The following is a 10,808-nucleotide window of genomic DNA, read 5'->3' as shown; positions in this document are numbered from 1 at the left end:
TGCATGTTTTGTTTCATTTCTTTTGGAATAATTGATCTTGTCTGTCCTTTTTCCTTTTGTGTTCCTTTTGTTCCAGGGACCGAGTAGTGGGCCTGAAGCCTCGTTTTTAAAGACTGTTTTAAAGAAGAATTGCTTAATATAATATTGTGCACTGATAAGTCTGTGTTCGGGTGCATCTTGTCACTTTTAAAAAGATCTACACCTGCTGGTCACACATGTCAGCTAATATTAGTGTTTTCTTGAAGTTATACCATTTTTTCCGAGCAGGTGGCCAGAATACCTTTTCAAAATAGGAAAAGGTGGTGACCACCGTTAAACTGTACATCGTCAACATGAGCAAATTCATGACGTACTTCAGGGACACACCGCCAACCACTTCCAGGGCGGTTCCAAGGAAAACCCTGATCTCAGTCCTCCGTGCGCTCTATACATCAGTATTCTGTCTAGGGAGGCGCGTCGTAATGAGGCAGATCGCCATCAAGACGACAGAAGGCTTAGGGAAAAGAGTGCTTGATTTTTCAGAAGACAGCAGACACGAAGAAGTTATAAATTACAATAATTATCATGTACTCATAATATTTCATGTATGATTTACTTTGTATTGGTTTTCTTATAGTACTGTACATTATATGTAACAGATGGAGGACAAGTTTATAAAACTCAAAAACCTGAAAGGGAGATGGATGTTTCACAAAGCATCTGGTTAAAACGATTCCTCTAACAAGAGTACTCATTTATTTTTTGTTGTAAAATGTTGTTACACCATTAAATTTATTTCTTTATTTTATCTCATGTGGAAGTGGTCAAAGAAAGCTCTTGGTTATCCCAATGGATGCAGAAGGTTACAGTGACCAGCTGCTTTGTTCTGCATCCAATAATGGGAAAATCACCCTCTGCCTGGTGCCCCTCCAAGAAGAAATGGACAACAACAACTACTTCCATTTGATGCAGAAGAGTTCTCAAAAATGCCTGTGTGGCTTGCAATACAACAATGCCACTACAGATGCTGGCACTGGATGCCGGAACTTGCAAACCAGTGATAGAAGTAAGTCGTTTTTTCTCTCTCCATAGCTAGCTAGCTAGCTAGCTAGATAGATAGATATCATGTTGTGACTATGTTGTCTTTGGTTGGGTGAACACAATCCTGCCTAAAATCAGTTATTAGCTTTCAGCAGCACAATGCTAGCGAATGTTTAGTGTACTACAGAGCAGAAAGCTGACGTTGTCGTTTCTCCCTACATCCAGTGGGTGGCACCATAGACATAAAGAGTAGACACCTCATGGACTGCTCTTACCTTTGGTTGCTGACGAGAGTTAGGGCTGCCATCTCAGAACGGTCGACCGCTCCACTCAGCGTTATGTTTGACAGGCACAATGAAGTATCGGTGCATTTAAATTGATCATAACTCGCTAAATACTAATCAAATTTTCACGATTCTTTTGCTATAAACCTTATTTAAACAGCTATAGCTACATTTTGTATTTTTAAAATCATAACCGTAATATGTCCATCTTTCTTGTGAAACGTTATCCCCTTAGATGTCAAGTCAATAGTCTGTTAATCTGAACAAAAATATCCGGCAGTCCTAAGGCTTTTTCTGCGGTTTAGTGAAATAGGAGGGACGACCACTCCAAAATGGCTGTCGTATTTTCTGCGCTAGAGTAGCCAATGCGGGGTCTACTCTTTATATTAGGTCTGTGGGTGGCGCAGGTTGCTATAATCGATAGCATTACAGGCACACCCACTAGAAGGAAACAAATGCATCCAGTACACTTTAATTCTATTGGCTGAAAAGTTGCTATAAGACTGGGCCAAAAGACTTTGCAAGCGGGCAGAGAGTCCGATCAGAGATGTTTTGAGTACAAGTGTTACAAGTTTTAAGAAAGACATTAAGTCCTGCTTTCAAAATGAAAATGTAAGCAAAAGTATCAAAAGTTTTGAGAACAAAAGAAATGAAATCCTGTTTTTATAATGAAAATGTGTGCTCTTGGACTATGGCAGGAAAATTCTCCCTCAGTTTAGGAATTGTGATAAGACAAAGTTTTTTTAGATGTTTTGTTTTTGCAGACATTGTATTTCTGTAAAAGTTTCACTCAAATCAGGTTGCACTTATGAGGAAATCTTGCCCCCATGATAAAGTATTTGAACTTTTATTCATTTATCCATTGTTGTCAGATCAGGGCATCATGTGAATGGGGTAATTCCAGCCAAGCTCAGCAGAATTTAGAAGCTTTATTGTTAAACACTGGTACCTTTCTAGATTTCAAATCCTAAATTACACTGAGAACGCAGCGAGCAACGCAGAGGATCCCACATTGAACTAGGGACACAGGTGAACTTAAATATACTGGGGAAAACACAATCAGGAAAACAAAACAGCTGCGTTTATTACGCCCAGGTGGCGGGGATGAAGGGTACAACTAATGACGACAGAACCCATCATGACAATTGCCTAATAAAGAGGGTAGTATTTTTCTATATGCTTCAAGAAAATTGAGATTTATGATTTAAATAAATAATGTAGTCAACCAGGAGGTTATTGAGGATTTGAACGGGTGTCTTAATCTACCATTTTTTGAGTTGTAGGGTATAAACATGAATGAAAGCTGAAATAAAAGTAAATATCGCATCTAAAATATGAGTTTAAATATTGTAATTGATTCACAGAAATAAACTGTTAAGCAATATTGTTTTTTTTTTAGATGCACTAAAAAAGGTGGGCAGAGCAGATGTACTACTGACATGACACAATTATAATGGGTCAGTCCTGGCCAGTAAGCCAGCCTGTCCATCATCAAGTTGATTAGCAAGTCCCATGTTAATGCAGTGACAAATGGCCCTGCACTGGACACAGGCTGATTAAATTCAAATGGATCAGAAAGGACGCAGATTAGCACATTAGCTCCACACAGGAGCTGTCATTATTACCCAGCTGGACTGTGCCACTGCTCTGAGCTTGGACTCCCAAGCACCTTCTCCTCTTCCGCATACGGTTCTTCATCCTCCTCTCCAACTCAACATTGCAAATTGCTGTGAATACCTAGGGAGAGGCATCACGGCCTATATTAATGTAATCCTCCACACCTAGCACTGCCAGCTCAGCACAGTGCAGCCTCTCTTACGACAATAGAAGTAATGGGTGCAGCTCTTACCTATTATCACAGCTCACCGTTAGCCGGGGGACATTAACCTGTAGAACTCAACATGTACATCTTCCTCTCTACGACAGTCTGCCGCAGTCTGATTTCACTCTCTCTCTCTCCCTCTGTCTCTCGCTTTTTAACATAGCGTGAAGAAAATGATCCACCAATATTTAATGAAAGCTGCATCCATACTGCTGTTCTGGGGGAAATCTCTATCTCAGAGAAAAGTGTTGGGATCATTTTTTTTTTTCCACATATGAGAAAATTGAATTCGAGAAAACACTTCCAAGGTACAGCTAATCTTTCTAGCATGTAAATGTGCAAAAAATGTAATTAACCCACACATCCTTGAGGCATGAAATGAAAACACACTTTATTCACACATACCAGTTTTATTCCCTTGGACCTTATAGATTTTAAGTCTCCCGAAACAGGGCGAAAACTTCACTTCAATCGTAAGCCATGACGACAACACTTATAAACCGTGTGATTGTAGACCTGGGTTTTCTAACTAAATTATTGGTAATTTAAAAATGATATGTAATCCATTTTCCATCTGAAAACTGTGTGTTATACAGATTCTTCATAAGGAATCGGTTCGTAGGCCATATATCATTGTCACGTTATCCCTAAACCCTGTTGGAATTACCTCAAGAAAATAAAGATATACTTCAATTTTTACAGATAATCTGTAATGTTTTTCTATTAAATCTGTCTCTTGTTAAAACTATAGAACTTACTCCAGGAAAGAAGTGTTGAATCTCAACATAGCTCCTTGTACAATTTGATTTAATGTTTGAATGCACTGTGAAAAAAGTACGCACCCAATTAAGAATTTCTTCTCACTTAGCATTTTAAAAATTAAACTTAACCTGAATAAATACAAGTCAATGATTATTTTTTAAAGGGAAAAAAACAACAAAAAAAACCTCCCCAATCTGCCATTATGTGAAAAAAAAATTGCCACTGAACATAACTTGTGTCACTCTGGGTAGCAAGCATTACCAAGTGCCTGTGATGACTGATGAGTCTTTCACAAAATGTACTTAACTGAGTCCTATTAAAGGATTTTTGAGCCATAATGGCATGCTTAAGGTCATACTTAATCATATCCATAAAACTTTCATCACTTCAAAATCTTTGTTGTGTTTTTTTAAGCCATTCAGCTGAATCCAAAATAATCCAGTATTTTGGATTACTGTCCATAATTTACCAAATGGAGTTTGAGTGTATGGTCATCAATAGATGGGCAGACATTCTTTTAGTTTTAGTTTTACACCAGATATAAGAACTCCACACAATATTTTCACAAAGGTCTTTGGGATCATCAAACGTATTTCAGCAGGTCTTTTTATTTTCCGTCTTTTGGTCAAAGTTGGATTTCTTCCTCGGAACTCAAATTACTTTTTCACAATGGCTTGGATACTTTCTCTTGGCATATTCTATAACTCTATTTATGAAATTAAATGCAAAGTTGAAAACTGCTTTTGGTATTTCCCCAGAGGGATCTTTGCCTGATTCTGAAATGCTGACAATTTAAATGAGCAATAAAGTGAGATGTTTTTGTTGGCATTTTTAAAGCACACTTTGCATTTTCTTTTTATGTCATTATTATCAGTTAATCTCGACAAAACAAAAATGACTGTTGCTGTTCATAAAACATTTAGGACAATATTAAAGCTCCCATTAGGTTTGAGATAAAGCAACCATTTCAACAAGATACTTCGAAGTGACAGTCGATGTAAGTTTTATGGACAGTAGGGCCTGCTAAGGGAGATAGCCACATATTTATAATGGTCAGCATGTGGAAGGGTAAAACAACATGACGACGTAAGGGTGAATAATAGGTCAGTGTAAATACAATTAATGTTTAAGACCACAAACAGACTCATGTAGGACTGTGTCAGTAATCCGCAGTAGCTGAAAACAACCTTGCTTGTACTTGGAAGTAGTAAATGCACTGATGGCCCACAAGAGGATCACAACAGTTATTGTTTAGGAAATAATGATTTGGGGAGATATCTGACATAACGTGTGGTGTGTAGAATCGCAGGGATCTGGAAGAAAGAGGAGCTTCTTTTGTGACCATAAATAATATGGAGCTTCATTGTGAGATTCATAAAAAGAAAGCGTGTGTGTTTTACGTAGTTGTCTAAAGGATTTAGGAGAGCAGTCATACATCCTGACGTTTTTCACATTGCAACAACAAACTGTATTTTTTTTTTCAGAAATAAAACTGTGAAAGGTTGTATCCAGCCAGTTACAATAACTGATATCTCCCAAATACAATCAGTGGTTTTCAGAACTCATCCGATATTGAATCTTTGTGTAGTTTAATTTTGGTAAATGTTCTGTTAAGACGTACTGGGTTGGTTGGAGAATATTAGTCAAAAAACAGCATCATGAAGACAACGAAACTCAGCAGAAAGGTCAAAGATGAAGTAGTGGAGAAAACAAAAGCAGGTTTACATTTAAATAAAAAATGTGTCCAGCTATGATAATCCAAAAACATGGATGTACATACCACGGGTTTTAGATTTTCTGCATGTATGAAAATAGTCACCATCACCAATTTACAGTTTATGTTGCGTATCGTTATGGGTGCCACTTTCTTAAAAGCACGTAAAACTTTGTCATCGGTTTACATTAACGTTTTATTTACTACCTTCACATCATCACCATTTCCCTCAGTGAAATTTGTAGTCTGTAATTAGGTCATATTTCATACAGCTGGTTACATTATTCTTTCCGAGAGAGGACGGATAAATTAATCACTTTATTTTGCATACCCACGACAAAAAGAAAAAGAGCCAGTTTATGTGTGTGATTTATTCCTCAATACACTTGATAGGAAAGGGATTGTAATAGCAAGCGCAATATATCAAGCGATGTAAAATGTGGTTAGAAAAGACCTCATCAGATTGTGGCTGTGACCTTTACAGACAAGTGACTTGGCAGGAAACAACTGCCATAAGATTAATGACATCTACTTCAGAGTTTGTCTCTTTTATTTAATACTTGTAAAAGCGTACACTTAACGTGATTGTTAAAATAAAGTCAGCAGAACAACTTACCTGGGTTGCGTCTGACAGGTATCCTGTTTGAGAAAGTTCAAGAAATAACCCATTTACCCAAAGAAAATGAGAGTCATGCACAAGAGACGCCATCTCAGAGCAAAAGAGCATCCTGAGCGGAGACTTCTCAAACTGAAATCAGATGTGCATGACTCAAAACAAGAAGGCATCCGAGGTAGGCAATTAAATCTGTGCAGAACGTCTCCCGTACCCATCTACAAAGCGGAATATCTGTGCGGTAAGGAGTCTGTGGAGCCCAAAGGATACTGGTGGGGAGAAACAGCTTGAGTCGGTTCAGCCTGCTGCTGTCTGACAACAAAAACATCTGCTGCCTCACCGGTAGACCTGGGCAGATTATCTCAGCTCAGGAAACAGAATTTGTCATTCACATATACAAACTAACTATTCATTTTGGGGGTGGTTATGTTTGTCGGTTTTTCTAAGATGATTCAACTAAATGCAGCTTAATTTTGGATTAAATTCAAGGTTTTCTTCATCTACTTTTTCTGAATAGTAGCAAACCGAATCTGTGATGCCTAGCAACCTGTTTAGCGCCAAACAGAACAATGTACACACCCTTATTGAATTAGCCACTTAGTTCGCTATGTATCTGGTGTAATCTGACAGGACAACCAGCCTATTGATGACTCTGTACTATAAGAGCTAACAACACAATTACATCCAAATAGACAATTTAAAGTTTTGGGGGGATTTAGACGAAATTCGTTCAAACAGACTTTTAAAAGATAAAACCTTTTAACTCGCTGATGATCACTGAAAAAAAAAATCCATCCTTTTCCTTTGACCGAACCTGCCGATAATCCAATTACCAAAGGTGGCAGTGATTGTTGCCCTGACACCGTCTGATAGTGTTCCAGTATGTCTTTCTGCTTTTTGCTAAACAGTGATTTGTATTGCAGCTTTTCCATTTTCAGAGCCTTATATGCCCAAAACTACCATCAGCAGAACCTCTAGAAGCAAGGAAATCCAAGTATTTTTTTTTTCCAGTTGCTAACGTAAAACCAGCTATCAAATGAAGGGTTAGAACAGGGTAAATAGTTTTAATAATCACACAGCCATCATGAAAAGAGGAGCAATAATCCGAAGCTGTTTGGAATATGGCCAATATGGCTCTTTGTAGATAGCACCACAACAGCATGCATGTTCAAACATAAAAATTATCAACAAATGGTGCCCCAAGAGAGTTTTCTATGACTTACTGGTATATCCAGCTAAAGGGGGAGGGGTTACGTACCCATGTGTTTTGTGTATGGTGTTTAAACACACAGCCTTATACCGCAGCCAGCCATTGATGCCGAAATGTATTTCCAAGTCAAAATTTAGACTCGGATGTGCTAGACAGAGATGGCAACTCGAATTAAAACTCTCCAAGTTGAAACGTATTTGCGATGCAAATTAAAAGACTTGTGCCCGAAGGACTTGACTTGGACTGCTGGTCTGTAAGTAACCGGCATGTGAGCTACTCGCTGCAGCGACGTTGGTGGATTATCATGGAATGTTAATGTCCCATTAAAATTTGATTTGATGAAAACATGTTCTTCTCAGGCATTAGAGATTTGTATGAAAGGCAAGTTTTTAAGTCTGACCAAATTTTCATTTTGTCTTGACTTGTATAGTTGTGTGCATGTAAAAAACTGAATATTAAAATATTTAAAAGTGTTTGGCTCCCCCCTATCCCTTCATTCATCTTTTTCCGTCAGGTTGCAGGCTAACGAAATGAAACTCCAGACATCCTTCGCCTCCCATCTCCTCGTTCTGGGGGATCTCAAGGTGTTTGCATGTCAGATAAGTTCTTGGATGAGTTGCAGGGCTGCTTTCAGTGAGACAAAACCTCCAAAGGGAGGCTCCCAGGTGGAATCCTAATCACATGCTTGCATCATCTCAGATGATGCTTCAGTGCAGATAAACCACAGATCTACTTTAAGCTCCCAGGTGAAAGAGCTCTTCACCTCATCTCTAAGGAATCCGGCCACCCTATGGAAGAAACTAATTTTAGCCCCTACTATTCTGGATCTTATGCTTTGGTTATGGTTTCTACCTCATGCACATAGGTGAGGATGTAACAGTAGATAGACTAGTAAATTGAGAGGTTTGTTTTCTGGCTGATCTCTACAGAAGAGGCGCCAATCCCTGAAAACGCCCATTGGAGACGATCTCTAATCCTCAACCTGGAGCTAACCTTCCTTTTTCCTTGGTAAAGGATCTCACTGTTTCACTGGCCATGTCAAACTCAGCTCTGAACTGCTTCGGGGAATCCTGAAAAGTGATAGCTTGAAGATGCCAACAGGGTCACACCATGTGCAAAAAGCAAATTGAACACCTTGATGTTGCCTAACATCCTCCTTTCCATCTATTGACCATCTTAACATCTTGTCAATGAACACCACACATAAACTGATGTCATGTGCTGAGAACAAGCTCGACGTTTTGCTAAGAATGCAGTCAGTTCATGGTTTGGAATAGCCCTGAAAAAAAATCAACACCCCATATTCCATATTTTTGCTTTTGTGCAAGTAACATGACTTTGTTTCTATAAGTTTTTTTCCATTCATGGATGAGTATAAATCTGCTTTTCTTTTGCAACTGCAAACTATAATTTTACCAAAAATTCACCTCCCCTTCAAGGTTCAGGGTGTGTTTAAAAACAAATTGCACAGAGATTTTCTAAGCTTTTTCGCTCACAATAAAAATTGTAACCATTTGCACATTTTCTCTTTGTGTTACCTGTCCAAGAAAATGACAGCGGAAACTGCAACAAGCTGTGCAACAGCTGAAGAACCAACAAATTACATCCACCGTCCTTTTGCTTCCACTGGCAACAGATGCACTTTTACACCCGAGATTTGTGGTTGATCAAACGAAGGTGAGAATCTTTAACAATACATCAATGATCGATTGATTTTTTTTTTTTTTTTTTTTTTTTAGCTTGGAAAGTGCAAGAGATCATTTTCTGGATACTTTGTAGTAATCACAGATCAAGAAAAGACCCCAAAGAAGACTACAAGCTAATTCAAGTTTCCACCTTGGGAAAGATTAAATGATTAACAAGCTCCCCGTTCTTCTCCCTCCACAATCCTTCTGCTCATTATGCATCGTGTCCCAGTATTGGACCTCATCATTTTCTGTAATTGCCTCCCCTGGCTGGATTCCCATTTGACCTATTTTGTACCATTCTGTTGAGAAATTAAGGCATTCCTCTTGCAACCCTGACCTGTCCCAGGCCTTGTCACTTGACTGACAGCCCATTAGCGGCCCATTGATTGGTCGAATCTCAAATTGTGTGAGCCAACCTAATTAGGACCGAGTCCCACCTCTCTGAATGTCAATTGGGACCCTCTGTGGGGAACAAAAGTAGGGGGAAATTAGGCCTTTCTAATCCTCTGTTGTTTCTACACATGCAGATTAGTGTAGTTTTCAGACACAATCTTGAAGTACGCGAGTGGAAGTGTTGTACAATATGCACATATTAATCAGTCATGTCCAAGAGTGGACATGTGAACGGACTCACTTGGGTAATAAATGCGTATTTTGTCTTTTGTACAGATATATGTTCATTAAAATCTCTCCTAAGGACTTGATTAAGACTTCATCTCACATGCAAAAATCCCTTTGTCTCTGAGGGAGTTGATTAAGCAGACTAACACCCAAACAAACAATTAGGCATGACTTTGTAATGACACTGCTGTTTGTATTGGCCCTTATTCTCTGTAACACACGCTGACTTTGTTTTGCTGTTTGTAACTTTGCTTTACCATACTTTTTGTTAGCCTTTTTTTTTTTCCCCCATTTACCATACTTAAACCCACAAACACGCAACCTACAACATTCACTGTGATTAGATATGTGTGTGCATGATTTCCAGGCAATGCCTTATGCCTACAGCATTTCTGGAGACTGTTTAGGCTAATCAGTGCTGCTCTCCACCACAGATGTTCCCTGACTGAATCTACTACTATCGGGCCATTAGTCATCTTGCATTCTGCTTGTTATTCATGAAGCACAACAATGTATTTCTTCAACAATTTACCTTGACAGTTTGGACTTTAATGGGTTTGTGAATTTAATCCTGAAAATGGGCCCACTTTTGTGGCCACAGCAGGGGGGCTCAGTCTCTCTCTTTTTCTTTTTTTTTGTAGCGTGGGTCAGATCCTGATGAGATGTATCACTAGCAATTTTTTTCTGCCATAAAGAACTGGAGGCAGTATAGATATGAAACTGACTCCTGATGTCTTTGTTTGAGAGCAAGGGGAACCAGTAAAATTTCACCTTGTTTTATTGTAGTACTGCGTTACAGTGGATATATAAAGTCTGTCCCCTTGTTAAAATGTTGAAAAGGTTCAGCTGTTCTCGTACGCTGTTCTTGAGAGTGGAACTAGCGGCAAAAGCCGTGGTTGACTGAGAGTTTCTAAAACGAATCAGGTGAGGAGAAGGGTGTAGAACATTTTTCATGGCACTGGGTAGAGTTTGGAATACAGGAAGACGTTCATCACGAAGTGGAAAAAATATTGCATAGCAACAACGTAACAAACAAGAGCTGGAGGTGTTGCCAATGTTTATGAAAAGACTGAT

The 10,808-nt window shown here is 38.8% G+C and overlaps 1 long non-coding RNA gene across 1 annotated transcript; it reads right to left on the bottom strand.

Annotated features, from left to right (window-relative positions):
- Nucleotides 1-1,602: 1,602 nt before the first annotated feature.
- LOC145550043 (uncharacterized) lies at nt 1,603-9,139 on the bottom strand. The gene is made up of 2 exons (XR_014085895.1): nt 3,154-9,139; nt 1,603-3,041 (listed from the first exon to the last, which is right to left on the bottom strand). It is a non-coding gene; the product is annotated as an uncharacterized LOC145550043 (long non-coding RNA).
- Nucleotides 9,140-10,808: the final 1,669 nt, after the last annotated feature.

The sequence above is a fragment of the Poecilia reticulata genome, chromosome 22, assembly GCF_904066995.2.
Source record: "Poecilia reticulata chromosome 22, P_reticulata-male-v2, whole genome shotgun sequence".
Classification (NCBI taxonomy): domain Eukaryota; kingdom Metazoa; phylum Chordata; class Actinopteri; order Cyprinodontiformes; family Poeciliidae; genus Poecilia; species Poecilia reticulata.
Note: the sequence above shows the minus strand (reverse complement) of the source record. Positions and strands in the feature narration are given on the sequence as shown.